The sequence below is a fragment of the Hibiscus syriacus genome, unplaced genomic scaffold, assembly GCF_006381635.1.
Source record: "Hibiscus syriacus cultivar Baekdansim isolate YM2019G1 unplaced genomic scaffold, ASM638163v2 tig00016212_pilon, whole genome shotgun sequence".
In the NCBI taxonomy this organism is placed as follows: Eukaryota; Viridiplantae; Streptophyta; class Magnoliopsida; order Malvales; family Malvaceae; genus Hibiscus; species Hibiscus syriacus.
Window position 1 is genome coordinate 773655 of NW_024062384.1, and position 18370 is coordinate 792024.

The window sequence follows — 18370 nt, forward strand, 5'->3', positions numbered from 1 at the left end:
GTAAAGAGAAACCAACGAGGGCTTAAAACCATCAATACATGAAACTTAAATACAATTAATAGGAAATTAATAGAATGTGTAGTAACTTTAAGAATTAAATAGTAAAACCAACAAAGATCATGGCCATAAAAAAAATATCACACAAACTAGGCACTGGAATCGTAATAAAACCATCATCAATATTCAGGACTAAAATGAAAGTTATTAAAATAGGGTACTCAAACTGGAATAAGCATAAAAATAAAATAACCAATGCAAAGGGACTAAAACATAACACTGGTAAAACTTAAAACGTAAATTAAAACAAACAAAAATTTATTTCAGTGACCAAATCAGAATTTTACAAAGTTGGAATGACCTGGGGAGGGGTTTATCCACGCACTAAAACGCGCACTCTACCTCCCCGAAACGACGTCGTTCGGTGTGGGGTATACAACCCCAAGACCATGGCCTTTTTTGGCCTAAATCACCATTTACTTCAATTTCATTATCTCTCTTCAAAAGGGGAAAGAGATTTTTCTTTGTTGTCTCTCTTTCTTTCATCGCCAGGGGGAGGCCGAATGCCTCCGGCCACCGCTCGTCGGAGCACTCCGCCACTGCCCATGGCAACCAAAGTTTAAAAACTTATCCCAAAACAACCCTTTATTTCTCCTAAAACCATATCTAAACCCCTTTCAATATAAAACTACCCATATCATCCTAGATCTAAGAGAAACGAAGGGGTTACCTTCGGCAAAATATCACCTCCCGGCGACGTTTGAACTTTTCGATGACAAGCGAGACTTCGACGAATGAGGGTAAGGCTCCCCATTTTCTTCTTTGTGTTTTTCTCTTCAAAAATGGCTCTGGATCTTTCTTTTTTGGTCTCTCTCTCTCTCTCTCTCTTTCTCTCTTTTTAGCTTTCAAAAAAGTTTATTGGTTGTTGATGCCCCCTATTTTGTTGTTGTGTTGTTGCATATATCATTGAGAAAAGAGAGGATTTTTCTTATTTCCTGCCTTTTTTCTTTTTCGGTGTTCCATGTTTCTGGTAAGGGCTTGACCCTTTGTCCTTTTTGTTGTTTATCCATTTTCGTGTTATAGGTGCTGACCGAGGATGGGAGTTCGGCGGGGACAACACGTTATCCCAAACGACGGTGACGTGGGTTAGACGGGGATAAAAAGGTTTACCCGAGGCCTTTTCCTCAATTTCAAGGCGACCAGCAGGCATCTCAGCGGCGATGGCAATCCTCGAGACACAATAAGGAGTCACGGGTGGCTTTTGACCAGGCGGTGTGGCTGACACGCAAAGGGGACTGGGCACATGATAGTGGTCTTGGTGCATGGAGGCGACTATTGATTAGGGTGAAACCCTAGTGGTCATTTGATCTGAACCATTAGATGGGAGGCAGATCTAACAGCCCAGGTTGAGCGGCGACTGGGCAAAGGGAACCCTAGGGTTTCTCAAACCTTATACTTTTGGGCTGCTAATGGTTCGGGCCTGCTTGTTAGGCCACTTCGGGTTTGGTTCATGGCTACTGTTTGGGCCTGTAAAAACAAAATGTTAAATTTTTGTTTTAAATTTCAGCTTATATATATGTGTATATTCGTATAATAATAATAATAATATACATATATTACTATTTAAATAATTAACCTAATAATCAAACTAATTAATAATATATATAAACACGAGCAAGAATCGAATGAAACCCCTAGCCAAAATGAGCGTGTACAAATATCTAATATTTTTTAATATCTAATTCATTTATATAATTAATTCAAAGTTTTTATTAAATTAATCGACACTAATTTTATTTTTTTCATTTTTATATTTAATGTGTATATGATTTACTAAATTCATGTTATAGATATGAGGTTTAAGGGTCACTTTTGCCTCTGTAGCAGACCTAATTTATCATTTTTGCATCAATTTAATCCTCAAAGTTGTTTAATTGTATCATTCTATATCCTAACTCTAACTCAAAAACCCTAAATCATAACCTCTTAATCTCAAACCCTAAACCCTAACTTAAAATCCTAAAGAATAGTAAATATTTTAAAAATTGATGTAATTAAGCAACATCGAAAGCTAAATTGATACAAAACACCAAAGGGACAAAAATGATTAATGGAATCTATTACAAGGATAAAAGCGATCTTTAAATCTAGATATTAAAATTAAATAACATCGTATAATCCAGGTGTGTGTATATGATTTACTAAATTTATGTTATAAATATTTAATTTAAATAACATCGTATAATCAATATGTGTATATGATTATAATTTACGTGTTACACGCATAGGACAAACGTGCTTCTATATTTGCAACATATCTTTAATTTAGATAGGATGATATGATCAAGATGTGGGGAATCATACTAATTCAAGTATGTGTTATTTTTTTAATCCCAAAGAAGGATGAAATTAAATGTAACTTATCAAAATCAGGAGCTTTAAATCTTAAGGATATTTAATAATTAGATCCACTTGTAGTGAACTTAGGACTCAACCGAAAGTTTTGCATTAAAATTTGTTCATTCACGTCACACTCATATCTTAACCAAAATCAATGTTGGAATAAAATATTTTTAAACATAAAGCATATATATATATATATATATATATATATATATAAACGCATACGGGATAAGATCTTGTTGCATAATGTAAAATTATTTTAGTTTTACACAGATTTAGGACTGTTGGATGAGTGAAAATAGATGACTTAGATTAGCAATAGGAGATGAGAAGATATTCATTGAAAAAAAAGAGACAATGAGTCAATCTCAACCATCTATTTTCACTCGTCCAATGATCCTAAATCTGTGTAAAACTAAAATGTTTACATTATGTATGTGGATCCTAACTCATTATATATTTTTACTCATCCAATTGTCCTAAATATATGTAAAACACTTTTAGTTTTACATTGTATAACATGATCCTATCCTATATATATGCATCGGAGAATTTACATGTTTAATCATTTTATTGAATTTTAGGTGAAATGAAATTCCAAATGTTAGGGTTTCTAGAAAAACATGAGTTGGCCAAAAAAAATCCTTCCAATTAGGGGATAGTTATTATCAAATTAAGTTTTTGATTAACCCAATTCGATATGAAAATTATATCTTTTTCACCACGAATTTAATATGACATGGATTTAGAAAAGTTTCATTGGACCTGAAATTTGATGTTAATTATTGATAATAGGTTGAATAATCTTTAATTTAATTATTGATTTTATTAATTAAGGATCCCACAAATCTAATCTTAGAGCAATCTAATTTGAAAAGGCATGTTACAAATAAAACCAAAGAAATAGAGAACCACAATAATCTTACACTTTTTACCCAAATTTGTAAACACACATTAATTAATAATTAATTAATTAAAGCTTAAATGCTTAGCTGTTAAACGAAGGTTCATCAGTAAAAGCTCAAGTGCTTTTAAAAATAAACCAAGAGAGAAAATCCGTACTAATCACGGATTATTAGTGGTAAGTAGGGTGAAATTTCTTTATGCCACTGTGTTGTTAGATGTTCTAGAAATTTGGTTACATTAAAACTAGGGAAATAATACAGGTGTAATTTTTTTTCGTTAAAAAATGGGGATAATTGAGAATTATTTTGGGATCTAGACTATTTATTATAGTACACATAAAATAAAACTCATCAAGTGGGTGTGACGAATTCCATAAAATATATTCCATACAATTTTGCTCCATATCATATAACGAGTTCTAATTTTTAATATATTTTATGAAACTCGTGATGCGGGCGTGATGAGTTTCATGAACAATGTAACAAATGGCCTAGATCTCCCAAAATTTTTGAAAGTGCCTTATTTTGTTAATCAATTATTCCGCTTGCATTATTAATCTAATTTTACCTGCATTACAACCTTTATTTTTATTTGGGCTATATAATATTTTGATCATAAAATTGTATTTTGATTTCGAGAAATTTGTTTAGTTTGACCTTTTAATTTTTTTCATTATCATACATATTGTATCGATTTAACTATTTTGGACAATAATTTAATCATGGGTAAAGTATACAAATGGTTCTCCAAATATAGGGTGATGCTTTGTTGAGTCTCTTGACTATTAAAAATTACAAAATGATCATTCGACTATACGTGTTGCTTAATTGAGTCACCTGACTATTAAAAGTTACAAAAAGATCACTCGACTATTTAGTATGTTCCAAACTCGTCCTTCTCTGTTAAAAAATTGACGGTAGCCTGAGTTGGATGTTAACTTGATGGTTGAGATATGATAAAATTTTATTACATAATCTAAAAAAACAATCATATCTCAGTCAACATGTTAATATCTAACTCAAATTGTTGTCAAATTTTAAATGGAAAAGGACGAGTTTGAAACATAGTTGGTTGACCATTTTGTAACTTTTAATAGCCGGGGACTCAACAAAGCAACACCTCATAATCAAAGGATCATTTTATAGCTTTTAATAATAAAAGTACTCAACAAAGCATCACTCTATAGTTGATGGACTATTTGTCTATTTTACCCTTTAATCAAATAGAATTTTTTGACCTATATCTAAATCTCAAACCACTCTACTACTTCAACTACTCATAATTAAGTGGGTTTTGCCATATCTTTTTACACCTCAATTGTGAAAAAGTTGAACAAAAGATTTAGATATTTATGTGATTATCTAATTAATTATATTTCTTTGAGTCATCCATACCAAGATTGAATTAGAAGAGAGACACATGGGATTTTCAATGCATCCGACGGCTCAAAATCAACCATCCTTTTAGGCAACCTATCTGGAACGCAACACCTGTCCATGGTGACTATCAAAAAAGGTTTCATTATTTTAATGCAACAGATACCCAATATGGAATCCAACAAATAATATTTAATAAGATTTAATGGGGATTACTTGGATGAATCTCCTTAAGATGTAAGCAAATACAATACTTGGAGAATTTGCATTGGTCATCCTGTTCTTTTCATTAAAAAAAAAAACTAAAGCACCCACCTTATAATAATCTTTTCATTTGTCCTGTATACGAATACATAATTGTTGCTTAGATTATTATGTTTTTTAGGGTAAAATATATGAATCATCATTAAATTTCAGTGAATTTTTGAAAAAATAAAATAAATATTTAACTTATTAAGTTTGTATGGTAATGTTTTCTAAAAGTACATTTAGTTAAAATTCTCATTTTAACTGTAAAATTAATGTTAAACGGGTAAAAATAAAAAATCTATAATAAAAACAATGGTTTTAAATCAACCGTAAAAGCTAAGATTTTTATTTTTTTGATTTTCAACTTTGGTTTGGAAGCAAATTATAATTTTACCCTTACTAATGCATGAGTTCTATTCAATTATGTATTTACAATTTTATTTTAATAATTTAAAACTAACATCCTTAAAAAATAATTTATTTTAATTATTTTTAAAAAATAAAACTCATGGTTTATATATTAAAATATTAATAGTGAGTTATTATATAATATATTTTTATTATAATTATATATTTTTTATATTTTTAATTTACAACATAATGTCTATAATGAACATTTTATTTTTTCAAACTCACTTTTTAACAGTAATCCCGAGCAATTAAATTTTAAATTACACTTTTGTACAACACTTTTAAAACTCCGTTTCTACAACACTTTTAAAAGTTATACCAAACTGGTCCTCAATTGTTTTAAATTAATCACCACACAATAATAAATTTACATAAAATTAAAGATAGTTTTACAATAATTTGATTAATTTTAATGACCATCTTATACTGATTTGATAAAGTTTAATGATCATTTTTATTAATTCAATAGATTTAATGACAATTTTATAATTATTGAAATTTAAATGATCAAAATAATATTTTAATATAATTTAGTGGCTATTTTATGTACTTTAATATATATATATATATATATATTAAAGTCGCTAGTGTGGGATTGCAGAAATTCTCTAGCATCAAACAAATATATATTGAATATATGAGAATTGGATAAAGGTCTTCATTCAAACATGTTACCCAATTCCTTGACATTCTTAATTGTCCCTTTGCAACTCAATCATATTTTACCTGATAGACACAAACCACCCGACTTCTGACAGTTTAAAGAATTATTGTTATTCCTTAAATTTTCGAGTTCGAGAATCATTAATATTAGGGGTATAAACATTTAAATTCAAATGACGTGAGTTATCTTTAACATATATTACCTTATATTTATCTTAGATTAATCATATATATATATATATATATATATTTGATTTTTACAACATTATATTAATCTTCTTTTTATTGTAAAAGATTATAGTTTACGAATAAGGAAAGAACCTACGAATGTTAAAATTTCAAACTATCAGTTCTTAAACATGATGTATGAATTAGTTGGATTAAGCCTGAGTTTCATTTTTATATAAAATTTATAGAATAAAATATTTTACAAATATGTATTTTAAATGACATTTGACATATTTAAACGACCCAAAATCTTAAATTTTATACCCTAATTCTAAATAAAACACCTAACGTTCAAAAAAAATATTTTTTTCATTGACGGTATATATATATATTTGATTAATCTAGGTTGCTTAGAAGTGGCAATATGTATTATAAAGACTTTCAACCATTTGATAATGAACACTCAGATACACTGTAGTTTCTAGTGCTTGAATATGAAATCTTTATGAATAACAATCATTCATTTAATCACTGAGATAATTTGATTCATACAATAATCTATATATTTAATTGTGCACGAGTGATTTGATAATTGATGTGGTATCTTAGAGATGAGCTGTGCATAACCAAGAGAAAAGGTAAAAGGGGATGGGTGATATTGAAAATGACTAATGGGAAGGGTTGAAGCAAAAGGCCTCTTGAGTGCATATATAAATATGTGACACACTAACCTTAGATGGCATAGAATTTGCTAGAAGAAAAAGACATTTATTTAAGGTTATAGCCTTTTTCTTCCTGTTAATTTGTCTCTTTGTTTTGTTTTGTTTTCTTACATGTCTTGGGCATTAATGGCTGGACACTTGGGTTGGGGTACTATGGAAGAAAGCTGGAGGAAAGGTCCTTGGACAGCTGAAGAAGATAAGCTTCTTATTGAATATGTCAGGTTACATGGTGAAGGTAGATGGAACTCTGTTGCTAGGCTTGCTGGTAAGCGAAAATATTTTCTTCTTTATCTTCTTTTTCGGATAATGTTCGGGGACGAGTCGGTAGACTCGAATCTTAAACCGAACGGATAGTTCAGGATTCGAATGTTCATGTAATGTTGTTGTTGGACAGGGCTAAAAAGGAATGGGAAGAGTTGCAGGCTCAGGTGGGTGAATTATTTAAGGCCAGACCTTAAAAGAGGCCAAATAACTCCACATGAAGAGAGTATAATTCTTGCGCTGCATGCAAGGTGGGGAAACAGGTATATCAAATGATCTGATTCTGCAAAGAATCAAACTCTGGGGATTTTTGTTTTTATTCTGTTTATTGATTCTAAAATCAATGAAAATTTTCATCAGGTGGTCAACAATAGCAAGAAGCTTACCCGGAAGGACTGATAACGAGATCAAGAACTACTGGAGGACTCATTTCAAGAAAAAAGGCAAGCATGCACCTGGTAACTCCGATAAGGAAAAAGCTCGAACACTTAAAAGGCAACTATTTCAACAGCAGCAACTCCTGCAACAACAACAAGAACAAGAGCATCATCAGCAACGTCTGCTACAGCAGCAGCATCAACAGTTACAATCGAACCAATTCGACATGAAACGGATCATGTCGTTGCTCGACGAAACGGAACACAAGGTCCCCGTGTGTGCCTATGATGGGTACTTCTAATTCATACCCCGACACCATGAATCAAGGACAAAGCAGCTTGCTCTATCCGATGATGGCCATTAACGGCGATGTTTCGAGCAGCGATACCTCGAACGAGGAGATTATTTGGGATGGGTTGTGGAACTTGGATGATCATAATAATTTCTATGGGAATTTCGGTGCTGCATGTGCAACTAGCAAAGCGAGCTTGCACAATCTGATCATCCCTTTCTGCTGATTTTAACAACATAACGTTTCTCATCAAATGAGAAAAGGGTTTCAAATAATTGATGCTATTAATCTAGTTTTGCTTCTGTTAAGTCATCATCATCGTCAAATGAGGAGGCTCTCGCAAATCCGCAGGGAGTCTTAGATTGATGATCAAAGGTGTGAAATTTTCTAAGTTGTGACTCTAATTAAAAGTTAAGCCTGCTTATGATGTAGCTTATCAATAAAATGATCCAATTTTGCATATGGAAAAAAATATCCCATGCCTTTTTTATATTAATCTATGATGCTTACAAGTGATAGTATCTATGCTGAAGATTCTTAATCATTTGACAATGAGCGTTCAAATACTCAACAACATTTTCTAGTACTTAAACCTGAAACATATAAAAATAACAATAATTTTTTTAACCACTGAGATAACTTAATTCATGTTATCTCATGTTTTTTTAATAAAAAAATCATGTTATAAAAAATATTAATTATGATCCAAAATATTGTAATTTGATAATTTAAAATTGAGTTGATCCTCGGCTAATATGTGACATCAAATTTAATTAAAATTTAGTTATTAGTATAGATTCAATGCAAGTATAAATTGATAATTGATTATTGATTAAGATCATGTTCAATAATGCTTTTTAAAATTGATTTTTGAATCAAAAAGTACTTTTGGTCTAAAAGCAATTTAGATGAGATAATTTTTCAGTTAAAAAATAATTTACAGTAGATTTAGAGATGGACACAACTCACACAAGGTGGGGCGGGGCGGGGCGGGTCGTGCCGGTTTTTTTTGGCTGCTCAACCCCGACTCAAAAATATATATATCTTATATCTGGTCCCGCCTTGACCCTATCTCAGTTTTTAGGTTAAAATTCCGACTCGATTTGAATATATTAATATTTTAAAATAATTAAAATAATATATTATATAATAATATATTTATAATTATTTATTATATTTTAAATGGTTAAAATAATATATTTTTTTATATTTTTATAATTAAAGAATATATTTTAAAAGTATAAAAATAAACTATTTTAATATATTAATTTTTTATATATAAAAGGATAAATTACCGGTTGGGTCGGATCGATTTTTTTTTTACTTTAAACTCGGCCCTGCCTCGTTAGGAAGTTATATACTATATAGCCCGTCCCGCCCCCAGACGTCAAAATTGCAAAAAAAAAATCGTCCCTATAGGATCGGATTAGAGTATTTTGACCATCCCTAAGTAGATTTAATGTTCAAAATTTAAACTTTAGTCAACAATTATTCCTTTAAAATAATTTATTATCCCTTTAAAATAATTTAGTGAACAACTTATAGAACAAGTAGTTAAAATCTCTTAGTTGACACCTCCTTTCTCATAGGTTATAAGTTCAATATCTATTAAAAATAAATAAAAATTGTTCAATATTTTTAATTTAACTTTTTTATATATTTTTTGCAAAATTCTGTCATACTATAATTTTTTTTATTTGAAAATTTTGGTTTTCTTTCTAAATTTTATTGTTAATTATTGATCTGATAACTATAAAAAACAATGTTTTATTTCTTTATATTTATATTTTTTATTTAATTGAACTTTAAAAATTTATGAACTTAGATGCTTAAAAATTGTATTATTCAATTAATTATAAATTTATTTAAACTTTTAAAGATTAAATTGATCAAAAACTATAAATGTAAGGGACTACAAAATTTATTTCATCTTATTTTATGACTACCAGTTAATAATTAATAATAAAATTGAACAAAAATTAATAGAGATATCAAAATTTTTAAATAGAAAATAAAACATATAAACTGAATTTCAAATTTTAAAATAGTACGACCAACCTTGACATATATTTTGAAGATTATAGCTTAGACCCATATATGATATGTGTCTAATATTAATACCATATAGAAATAATTGTTTAAAAATAAAAATACCAATTAAAACTAGAAGTGATTAAGACTAGAACTAAAGGGAAAAAAGATGAAGAGTACAATTTTTGCATATTATATTAAATTTGTCCATACTTATTATTTATTGAGGGATCAATTAACTATTATTAAAATTTTTGAATTATTACCAACAATCAGTTGGTTTAGTGGGATGAGGTACTAGATTCTTAAGCAAGGTTACAGGTTCGCACCTTAGCGTTTGTGAATGAAGCAAATTGGATTAATCGTCTCTGCAGTACTCAATATGGATTAGTCGGTCAATAGATCTACCAGTGGTTAATTCAATTTTTTTGAATTTTTATTATTATTAGGATAGTTTTATCTTTTCATGATTTATGCAATCTTTTAATTAAACAAAAGAAACTAAATACAAATTTAAAAATTAAATGTATGGTCTATTAAAAAAATAAATGTACGGATAATATTACAATGGGTAAATTACATATTGGTAACTAAATTTTACTCTCTCCTATTTCACTCATTGTACTTTAAATCTTTTCAATTTCCTCACTGAATTTCATACATTGGGTTTTTTTTGTCACAAACGGTAATATAAATGGGTTGTTATATAAATGCAAAACGACGTCGTTTTGATGAAAATTTTGTTTTTTAAAATGACTCATTTTAACGGCGTTAACTATTTAATGATAGAGTAACAAAAAAAAACCTAACATATTAAATTCATTGAGGAAATTAAAATCTGTTAGAGTTCAATCAGAAAAATAAGAGAGAATAAAATTTAGTAATGGAATTTGTAATTTACCCTATTATAAATGATGCCTTAAACCCAGAAGTAGTAGTAGTAATAATATTATGATTAAAACTAAGAATCACTTAACATAAAACTCAAAACACCATCTTCACAACACAACACATCATTTTTAATACTCTTTACAACACTTTTGTATTGTAATTGCTGAGCTGTGTGATAGACACTTCTCTAACAACAATGTAATTCCCTTTAAATTATTCCCTCTTTTGGGTTAGGCTTTTTTAGGAAAATAATAAGAATTTTTAAAAAAAATAAGAATATCGAAAACTTAATTTAGAATTAAGTTTAATATGTCTATGTGTATCTATCTAATTAGTGGAAATCATTGAAGGTTATTCAGTTAAAAAGTTTTGTCTAACAAATAGTATTTTTACTCAAAAATAAATTATTATGGACATTTTTGGCATTACATATAATAATTATAAGTAGGCTTAATACTCAAATAACTGCCAAAATTATACCCTTTTTCTCGAATAGATGCATATAGTATTTTTAGATCACTTAGGTACTCAGAACGTAACAACTGTTAGTTTTCTCCGTTAAGTGACACATGTTACAATCTGGTAATTTTAAAATTTATTTTTTAAAATATATTAAAATTATTATTATTATTATTATTATAACCAAATTTATTTTAAATTACAAAAATTCCTCCAACCCTAAAATCCCCAAATCCTAACACTAACCTACCACCGCCGCCCTTTCCAGCCACAACCACCACCGCCAACGTAGTCTTTGTCATCATCCTAGTTATACGTCGCCGTAGTTATCGTCGATCACAATTTTCATCCTAGGGTTCGCGTTGTTGAAAATATCGATTCACCGTCCATCGATCAAGATTTCATAGGGGTTTTGGTCGCCGTGGGTGGTAAGGTCGGGCAAAGGTTCGTTGACGACAAAGAGGGGGGTCGGTGTGGGTTTAGGGGTTGAAATGAAAGTTTTTAAAGTTCTAGGGTTATTTTGAAATTTATGTGTTTTCTTTTTAAAAAATATACAATTTTTTAATTTTATATAAAAATTTTAAAATTATCATATTGTGACATGTGTCATTTAACAGAGAAAATTAACACCGTTGACAGTTCGGGCACCTAAAGTGCTAATTTTTGTAATGTTAGGCACCTGAATGGTCTAAAAAACTACTGTAGGCACCTATTTGGAAAAAATATATAATTTAGACACTTGTTTGAGTATTAAGCATTATAAGTATTAGTTAACTTCGGAATTACATTCTTAAATATATTTTAATGCAATACTCAAATGATTCAAAACATGTCTTATTGTGATCTACAATCCTATTGGGTAAAGTACACAAAACATGTCTTATTAGTTAACTTAGTAGTTAGATTATTAAATATATAAGACAACAGATTAATGTGTAACTCAAACGACCACCAATTGTTTAAAGGAAAAGGACGAGTTTGGAATATATGAATAGTCGAGTGGTTTTATAACTTTAATAGTAAGTGATCTACAATCCTATTGGGTAAAGTACACAAAACATGTCTTATTAGTTAACTTAGTAGTTAGATTATTAAATATATAAGACAACAGATTAATGTGTAACTCAAACGACCACCAATTGTTTAAAGGAAAAGGACGAGTTTGGAATATATGAATAGTCGAGTGGTTTTATAACTTTAATAGTAAGGGAACTCAACAAAATAAAGTCATATAGTCGGGGACCATTTGTGTATTATAACCAATCTTATTTTGATTCAAAATATCATGTTATAAAATCATTGTATGATATATGATTCACAAATAATCAAAGATCGTTATTTTCAAACATGGATTTTCCTTAAACACTTATGTGAAAATCGAGAAAAATAGAACCTTATTGGTGTTCAATTATAGGGAGAGAGGTTTAGTGGTGTTTGATGACAATTCATCATTTTTAATTTATAAGACACCATCAATCAACATTCTCATGTTTACCTCTAATGATTTTCTGGTCAAATTAGGAGTGAACTGTCTAACTTAGATTATTAAATATATCCCAGATAATAGATTAACGTCTAACTCAGTCGACCGTCAATTTTTTTAAAAGGAAAATGACAAGTTTGAAATATTTGAATAGTTGAGTGATTTTGTAACTTTTAATAGTAGGGAGACACAACAAAATGAAGCCATATAATCGGGGACCATTTGTGTACTTTAGCCAATCTTATTTTGATTCAAAATATCATATTATAAAATTATTGTATGTCATATGATTCACAACTTAATCAAAGGTCGATGTTTCCAAACAAGGATTTTTCGTTAAACACATCATATATGTGAAAATCGAGAAAAACAGAACTTTATTGGTGTTCAATTATAGGGGAAGGTTTAATGGTGTTTGATGACAATTCATATCTTTTAATTTATAGGACGCCACCAATCACGTTCTCGTGTTTACCTCTAATGATTTTCTGGTTAAATTAGGAGTGAACTGTCCAACTTAGATTATTAAATATATCCCACACAACATATTAACGTCCAACTCTGACGACCATCAATTTTTTTAAAAGAAAAAGACGAATTTAAAATATATGAACAGTTGAGTATTTTATAACTTTTAATAGTAGAGGACTCAACAAAATAAAGCCATATAGTCAGGGGATCATTTGCATACTTTAACCAATATTATTTTGATTCAAAATATCATGTTATAAAATTATTTTATGATATATGATTCACAATTTAATCAAAGATCGTTATTTTCAAAAAAGGATTTTCCTTAAACACTTCGTATATGTGAAAATCAAGAAAAAAATAGAACATTATTGGTGTTCAATTATAGGGGGAGATGTTAATTGTTTTGATGACAATTCATCTCTCTTAAATTATAGGACGCCATCAATCAACGTTCTCATGTTTCTAATGTTTTTCAGGTCAAATTAGGAGTGAACTGTCCAACTTAGGTTATTAAATTTATCACACACAATATATTAACCTCCAACTCAGACGATCTTCAATTTTTTTAAAGGAAAAGGACGAGTTTGAAATATATAAATAGTTGAGTGATTTTATAACTTTTAATAGTAGAGAAACTCAACAAAATAAAGACATATAGTCGGGGGACCATTTGTGTACTTTAGCCAATATTATTTTGATTCAAAAATATCATATTATAAAATTTTTGTATGATATATGATTCACGACTTAATCAAAGATGGTTATTTTCAAAAAAGGATTTTCCTTAAACACTTCGTATATGTGAAAATCGATAAAAAATAATAGAAATTTATTGGTGTTCAATTATAGGGGGAGAGGTTTAATTAGGGGTGTTCATTTTTCGGTTTTAACCGAATTAATCGACCGAACCAAATTAGTTCGATTAATTCGGTCCGTCACTGAATTAGTTCGGTCGGGAAACAGTTAAGAATTTTTTTTAGAATTCGGTTAACGGTTAATTCGGTTCGAAATCGGTTAATTAACCGAATTAACAGAAATTAAATTTTAAATATATTATATATAAATATGGGCTCAGCCCAAACCATTTAAAACTCAATTAATAATTTAAGATCTAATAACTTTTAAACCTAAATCAATATCAATTAATTAAAAAAATCCATATAAAATTTTTTATTTTATAATTATATATTATTTAAATTAATTGTAAATTAATTTTTTTAACTAAAAAATATTCAATTTTTATATAAATTAGAAAATTTTAAAAAGTTTCAGTTAATTCGAAAATTAACCGAAATTTATTCGGTTCGGTTAATATTTTCAAAAAAAAGTTCGGTTCGATTAACGGTTAAAGAAAAAAAAAGTTCGGTTAATTCGGTTCAGTCGACCACCGTTTTAACCAAATGAACACCCCTAGGTTTAATGGTGTTTGATGAAAATTCATCTCTTTTAATTTATAGGACGCCATCAATTAACATTCTCTTGTTTACCTCTAATGATTTTCCGGTCAAATTAGGAGTGAATTGTCCAACTTAGATTATTAAATATATCTACGACAATAGATTAACGTCCAACTAAGATAATCGTCAATTTTAAAAAAATGACTAGTTTAGAATATATGAATAATTGAGTGCTATTGTAACTTTTAATAGTAGAGGGACTCAACAAAAATAAAGCTATGTAATCGAGGGACCATTTATGTACTTTAGCCAATCTTATTTTGATTCAAAACATCATATTATAATTATTGTACGATATGTGATTCACAGCTTAATCAAATATCGTTATTTTCAAACAAGAATTTTCCTTAAACACTTCGTATATGTGAAAATTGTGAAAAAATATAACTTTATTGTTGTTCAATTATAGGGAGAGAGGTTTAATGGTGTTTGATGACAATTTATTCTTTTGATTTATAGGACGCAATCAATCAACGTTCTCATGTTTACCTCTAATGATTTTTCGATCAAATTAAGAGTGAACAATCCAACTTAGATTATTAAATATATCTTAGACAACAGATTAACGTCTATCTAAGACGATCTTCAATTTTTTAAAGGAAAATGACGAGTTTGTAATATATGAATAGTTGAGTGATCATTTTTTAACTTTTAATAGTAAAGGGACTCAACAAAATAAAGTCATATAGTCGGGGGACCATTTATGTACTTTAGCCAATCTTATTTTAATTCAAAATATATATAAAATTATTGTAATATATACGATTCACAACGTAATCAAGGATCGTTATTTTAAAACAAATATTTTCCTTAAACACCTCATATATGTGAAAATTGAGAAAAATAAAATAAAACTTTATTGATGTTCAAATATAAGGAGAGAGAAGTAATAAGATTAAACAAGGAAAAAAAAAAGCGGGGGATCAGGGTGCACGTTTACGGTTTTCTCTGGGTGCACGTTAGCAGGGCTAACGAAATCTGAGTTCTCCGGTGCGTTCTTGACGGTTTTCTCTTGATTTCTGATCGGTTTTTCTCGTCTTGGCGTTTCTCTGGCTCTTTGTTTAGGATGAATGTTGGTTTGATGGATTGGAGGAAGCTCTTTGGGAGCACCGCTGAGCAGACCTTGGAGTTTTCCCCCTAAATTGTTCGAGAAGGGTCTCTGATTCCTTCGGTTCAGCCGCCTTCGAAGGTCCTTGAGGCGGGTATCTCGGAGTGGAAATTGTCTCTTGTAGGGCAATTTCTTGGGCCAACTCCTCCGTTATCCTCTGTGAAGCGTATTGTGGAAATTTTGTGGAAGGTGGGTCTTGCGAGTTCAGGTGTACATGTCAGTTTTGCAGGTAGAAATTTGTTTGTTTCTCATTTTGCTTTGGATTTGCTCGTGACTGGGTTTTGGATAATGGGACATGTCATGTTCAGAATAAGTCTTTAATCTTGAGGAAGTGGGAACCTAGTATGAAGCGTTTAGAGTTTGATCTTTCTCGTATTCCTGTATGGGTTCAACTTTACAACATTCCTTTGGAGCTTTACTCACGTACTGGGTTAAGCTATATTACCAGTGCGTTGGGTGTGCCTTTGTCTATGGACTCTGTGACTGCGTCCAGGACTAGATTGGAGTATGCAAAAGTTTGCGTTGAAATTGGAGTGAATGATACAATCCCAAAATTTGTAGATGTTGTGTTGCAGGATGGTTTTACTGTGTTGATTAGGGTTGTAGTCCCTTGGTTACCCCCTTGCTGTCTGAGATGTAATGTTTTTGGGCATAGTGAGAAGGCTTGTCCTAAGCATATGCCCCAACCTGCTGTGATTCAGGTCTGGAGGAAGAAAGGGGATGTTAATTATCCTGGAATCCCTGCTGTTGATAGTACAAATGAATTAAAAGTAGCTAATGAACCTACTGGTGAAAGGTTGGAGAGTTGTGGGGCGGACAAGTGTTCTGAAATGCCCGTTGTTGGTGGAATTGAGGTTTTGCAGGAATCTGGTCAACCTGTTGGTAAGGAGCTGGAAAATTGGGTAAATTCTCAGGTGGATGAGTTGGTTGTGGACTTGATTAATGAAGCTAAAGTTGCTAGTGAGGGGTTTGCTAAGCCTGCTACTGTGGATTTCCCTCCTTTGTAAGCTTTATCTTAGAAAAAGAAGACCAAGAATAAAGCTAAAAAGCAATTGGCTAGCTCTTCTAATCGTTTTGAGGTTTTGATGGCTGCTGCTGGTTTAGAAGGAGGTAGGAAGCCCCGCGTGGCTTCCATGGGTGTTGCTGCCCTCTTAAATGAGATGAAGCATAAGAAGAAGGACCTTGTTGATAAGTCAGTGGGTACTGTTGTTGGAGCTGTTGGAGGGGAGGCTAATCCAGCTCAATGATTATATGTTTCTGGAATATTAGGGGCTTCAATAATCCCCTGAAACAAAAGCAAGTTTTTGCTAGATTGGGTAAACTGAATGTAGATATTATCTGCCTTATGGAAACTCGAGTGAGGACTGTTAATGTGTGCAAGTTGGTTGATTGTTATTCCTTGGATTGGAATTGTTTCACAAATCACGAGTGTTCTGACAACGGTAGACTGTGGATTTTCTGGAGGAAATATATTTCTTTCTCAGTCTTGAAAGTTTTTTATCAGTCTTTATCTTTTGTTGGTGATATTGGTGGCCATAGATGTGTTATAACTGCAGTCTATGGCAGTAACAGTGGTTCTGACAGACTGTGCCTCTGTAGGCAGCTGGAAGAAGGAGCTGTTTGTCTTCCTTGGGGATCTTTGACCACTCCTATGTGGGTCCTCTTTTCACATGGTCTAATAAACAAGAAGAGAATTTCTTGGCACGTAAATTGGATCGTTCTTATTATTACTCCCGATGGCTTGATTGGATCGATTTCTTATTAACTCCCGATGGCTTGAAGATTTCCCAAGTTCTTTTGTTGAGTTTATAGCTCAGGGGGTTTCTGATCATTGCCCTGCTGTGATTTCTTTTTTCAAGGACAACCAGGCTGACAGGCCCAAACCTTTCAAGTTTTTCAATTGTTGGGCTAATCATGGTGATTTCAAGAGGTGTTTTAAAGAGTCTTGGCAGCTAGAAGTGTCCGGCTCTCCTATGTTTTGCCTTTTTGCTAAGATGAAAAGGCTCAAGTTAAGACTTAGGGAGTTCAACAGAAGTCATTTTGATGACATTTCAAGCAGGGTAAACACCAAAAGAGCCCAGCTTGAGAAGATGCAACTTGCAAATCTTTCACAAGCTGGTTGTCATTTTGTAGAGGAGAAGATTATTTTTAATGAACTTCAAGAGCTTGAGGTGGCTGAAGCTTCTTTCTATAAGCAAAAAGCCAAAGTCCATTGGTTGAAAGAGGGTGATAGAAATACAAAAATTTTTCACTCTAGTGTAATGAGTAAAAGAAAGAGAAACACGATTAGATTACTCTATGCTGAGGATAGTTCTCGGTTGGATTCTTTTGATGCAATGTCTGTTGAGATGTTGAGATTTTACACTGACTTGCTTGGTTTTGAAGATGCTGGGGGTTAAAAGCTGTGGTGTTGATCTTCTCAAAAGTCTGTTGGGGTATGAGCTTCCTTGTGCTGCTGCTGCTTCATTAGTTGAGGAGGTCTCTAATGAAGAAATTAAAAATTCTTTGTTCAGGCAAGGTAACGAAAAGAGCCCTGGGCCAGATGGTTATACGGCTCATTTTTTTAAGATGGCTTGGGATATTGTGCAGGATGATTTTCTGGATGCTATTAGGGATTTTTTCCAGTCTGGAACTCTGCTAC

At 31.0% G+C, this 18370-nt stretch overlaps 1 pseudogene; it reads left to right on the forward strand.

The window, feature by feature from the left end:
* Positions 1 to 6939: 6939 nt before the first annotated feature.
* On the forward strand, positions 6940 to 8057 carry LOC120208298 (annotated as a pseudogene).
* Positions 8058 to 18370: the final 10313 nt, after the last annotated feature.